Raw genomic sequence first — 4,735 nt, 5'->3', positions numbered from 1 at the left:
ATTCTGCTAAATCATTCGCATGTTATATATATATATATATATATATATATGTAGTAAATGTAAATGTAAATTGTAATACAAAGTAAATATAAATAACCTGTAATGGTAATACATCAATTGACTGTTTCAAATATTTCCAAATGATACTGATAACCAACTGATACTGATCCAACAAAAAGCGATAGCAATTCCCAATAATAATAATTAAAATATGTAACTGGCGCAACACAGTTTCCTATTTTAATTAATAAATGTACAGTCCAAGTGAAGTCAGTTTATTAGTAACGCCAATATTTATATTTATAAGTAAGTTTATAAGTTAGCTATCTTGTTAATAGTTATAATAATTATCGTTATTAGTCATTTATCATGTGATTTAATTCGTGTAATTTGTTATAACTTTTAAGTAATAATGTCAGCTGCTGAATAAGGTTTTTAATTATCTCTTTAGTAACGACAATCGCGCAATAATTAACTGTTTTAATTGTAACCTTTGTTAATTTTGTAATTGGAATTGCAATTATGTTCGTACTAACCCATTCCCTTTCAGCAAGCCTCGACAGACGGGCTTATTGGGTCTGTAGGGTTGTAGGATTGGGCACTAGGTGAGCAGGACTGCACACGCGTCTTCTGGGTGGCGGCTGTGTGGTTTCCGCTTCTGACGGGCCTGAGTTCTGACGACCCCCGGAAGTGAAGACGAGAGGCAACGCAGTGGCCGTGAAAAGTCGTAAACCCGCTTCGCTGGTCGGCTGGCCACCTGTGGTCACCAAACCTGGACAACTGACCATTAATCTTGAAACCAAGATAGTCTATTGTAGTTTGAACAGAAATTCTCTCTCCATTTAACTTAACTGTGGATTTACGTGAGAGTCGCTTCTTCTTGGGAAAGCACTCTAAAACATTCTATATCAAATTATACTTAAAAGTATTGACACCATGAGTGCCGGCACTTTTTACTGTAAAGTCTATTTTAATTGTATATTTCTAGGGAACAAATAAACATCTGATATGCCATAATTTTTCAATAACATATTTGCAGCAATCACTGAATCACTGTAATTAACTAAATATTGCAATCAAAATTACGATATAAAATTTTGCGAAAAAAAAATGGATTTTACGAATGTTGCGGTACATTGATCGGAATTTTTTTAAAAAGTAGTGATAAGTTTCTTCACAGGATAGTGTGTAAAAAAATGTGCCTTGTATAAACAGCAGTTTAATTTAAGATAAAATATGATGGCGTGAAAGAAACCTCCAAAACATTTGCAATACTTATTGAACTTCAAAGCTGTTTAACACGTTAAAAATGCAGCATTAATAATACATACAGAATCCCTGAGCATTATAGTTTTATACTGCGAATATTAGCTATAAAATTTATTGTTTGCATTCTGTGCTGAATACTAGAAAGGTAATTTGTTAATATAAAAGTGGAAACTGGTTCAAAACTTAGAGATGATCTCTGATTAAATAAATCTGGTAAACTCACGCTTTATACGCAAGACTCGACTCATTTTTTTCGTTATTTAGGTACACAGAAAACCTTAATGTCTATATAGTTATAGGAATTATATTAGTTCAAAAAAATGAGGTTGAAATTAGGAAAAAGTAAATTCTTTGTTATCCTTCAGTCCTGTAATTTAATAATGGTTTTTAAGTAACATCTCAGCTGTTAAAACATCGAACACAGATAGAAGAACATATTTTGAAAAGAAATCAATTTTGAATTGCATTTTCTTCTAATTTTACACTCGTAGAAATTTGCCTTGACTCTCAGAAAACACATTGAAAATTTATGCAAATCATGCCAATTTATAGTGTATAAATTTGCAGCGCGCTTAATAAGGTGTAAAATTAAGCAATATTTCCCTTCAAATTGATCTATAATATCATTAAATCAAGTTTAAAAAGTATGATAACAGGTTCTACAATAATAAAATTACATATTAGATTCGATACAATTTGAAACTTCAACATAAGTGAAGCATGTTATTTTGCATATTCTCATTATTTGAACTTTAGAAAACCAGAATTTCTTTTTGCAACAAGTGCTTCAATTAAAAAAACTAAGGTAATTGCGGAACAAATATTTACGCACAGTTCCTTTTCTTTGACATAAGAAAGCCCAAAAATATTCATTGAAATAATGTGAGGAAGAATTACTTCTTGGTGTGATGATAACATAGTCGCGAAAATTAAAAATGATAAATAGTCGTAAAAATTTCATGCTCCCAATTGGAAGCATATAACGAACCGTTCGAATTAAAGAAATAATAGTTAAAAGCGAGTTGATTATTTGAGTCATAACAGTTACTAAATTAGAATTATTTCTGGAAAAAAATTGAATAAATAGGAAATTATTCATCATTGATTAATATCAATTAATTATTAAACATAGTGAAAGATATTATGAGGAATGACTGCGCTTTGCAAATTAAGTAGTATTTTTAAACAATTAATTAGTAACTAAAACTTAAATAAGGTGACCTTCATATTTCTCAATGACATCTATTTTAAAATAAAGCTTAAAATTTATTCCATTTACGTAGTTAATTCAGTTGTTAATCATTAAAATGTCGCAGTTTTGTATTCTTTTATACCATAAGGAATGTAATGTCTCAAGATCATGTGTATTAACAAGGACACATTTGACGTCAAGAGAAGTTTTGCACTTATTACTTTTTACTTTATTTTTGTTGGAATATATTTTATAACACAGNTATGTATCATGTATATATGTATCATGTATCCTCACGTTATTGTATTGATATATTTTGATTTGGTAATATTAATCAATTATTAGAGCGCATTTTATTTTGCGGATATGCACTTGTGAGCTCATGACGAGAGTAGATCGTTTCATCGTGAATTTTTCAAATTTTTAATATTATTATTTTTAAATTATTCAGAAATTTGATATTAAATTTTTAATAGAAAAGTTTTTAATAAATTTTAATATTTTTTCTTCTTTTACTTGAAATTCCTTGATCCATTTTTTTTTCTTGTTTTCTTCTGTGTTTCTAGAAAATCTTGTCTAAAAATTCAGTTTTAAATTAAAGCTATAAAATTAATGGTTTATTTATAAACTTAACAATTATATGTCAGTAAAAATAATAATTTACTTTTAAAACTAATAATTGTATCCATAAATTTGAATTTATTTTTAGGTCTCAACAAATAGGCAGTTTTTTCATTAAACTTAATAAGATTTTTAAATATTTTTTTTGAAAAAAGCACATTGCAAAATTAATGAAATTAACGACTCACCTTCAGTTAGAATAGAATTTTTCAATTTTTCATCAAAAATTTATTATTGATTTAAATTTATAATATATAATAACTAACTATAAATACTTTAAAGCATTTATTCAAGTTGAACGATAGCAATGAAATGAAATCAAGTTGAACCATTGCAATGAAATTAAAGAATGTTTAATTTTTGTGATAATATAGTTCAATTTCGCAATACAAAGAAGTTTCAAAAAATTGGAAGAAAATTATGGTACAACGCGCTTCACAATATTAAGCAGTATATAATAAGTTAAAATGCAATCATTAACTGCTATATCCGTGCAACTATATGCTAGTAATTATCAAAGCATATTTAACCATTGAAAAGTACAGTCTCGGGAAAATCAGTTTAACGTTAAATCATAACATCCGAGCCTTGAAACATACCATGCGAGTTTGCTGCAATATTAAAAAGGTGTTAAACAGAAACGTGTTTCCGTTAAGCTTAACTGTTTCATCAATTGTATGTTAATAAAGTTCTACTTGTCACAGCAGCTTTGCACTATAGCAGCCTAGAAATATTTTAGCAAATTCATACATTAGCATATTATGGTTCAATATAATTCACAGTTACAAAGTGTTTCCGTTTAAGTTAAACTGTAGCACCAAGTGATTTATTTCGAAAAGGGTTAGATTGCATGATAATATAGTTCTTTTCGGCACCGCAGCTTTGTACGACAACAGCTTGGAAAAGTTTCATCAAATGTAAACAATACTATGGTTCGTAACGTTGCACATTTTTATACAGCATATGATGTACAGAAATTCAACCACTTACTATTCAATCTGCGTAATTTTAAGTTGCAGGTGGTGCAATTAAAAAAGAATTATTTAAATATAAAATTATTGCTTTACAAAAAATGTAATTATTAAAATTTATATTTAATCAAACAATTACTAACACGCGTTGAATGTTCGAGGTCAAGACCCTGTCCAGAAGACAATTCTGATCTGTATTCAATAAATAGGAAGTCCTTGTTAAACTAATCATTCATCAATTCTGATCTTATCAAGATCAGCGTAAATAACATCAAATATTGTTACTCAACGACAAAGAGCGAGTAGCGACTTAGCGTTGTTCTGACCGTCTCTATCAAAGAATGAAGTTGCTATTTTTCTATTCAAAATATTATTAAATAAAACATTTTTAGTGAACAGCTAAACACTGAATGGTTGCTTTTTTTGACCAATTGAATGCAAGAATGTCTGGCGCCAATCTTGATAAAGTGAGACCAAGGTTAAAAAAAGTCTATGTTTTATAACTAAATTATGTTCAGCTAAAGTGGCATTCTCTTTTGTTTATTTTGATTAAGCAAATCCAGATTTCTGATAGGAAGAGTGGTAGAGTGCTTCGTAATCTTTGTATTCGATTAACCAATTTTTAAGAAACAAAGTAGTTTTCTAAATTAGAAAGCCTACACGCAACTTTTTAGTAACTGAA

This window comes from Parasteatoda tepidariorum, chromosome X1, assembly GCF_043381705.1.
Source record: "Parasteatoda tepidariorum isolate YZ-2023 chromosome X1, CAS_Ptep_4.0, whole genome shotgun sequence".
Lineage (NCBI taxonomy): Eukaryota > Metazoa > Arthropoda > Arachnida > Araneae > Theridiidae > Parasteatoda > Parasteatoda tepidariorum.
Note: the sequence above shows the minus strand (reverse complement) of the source record.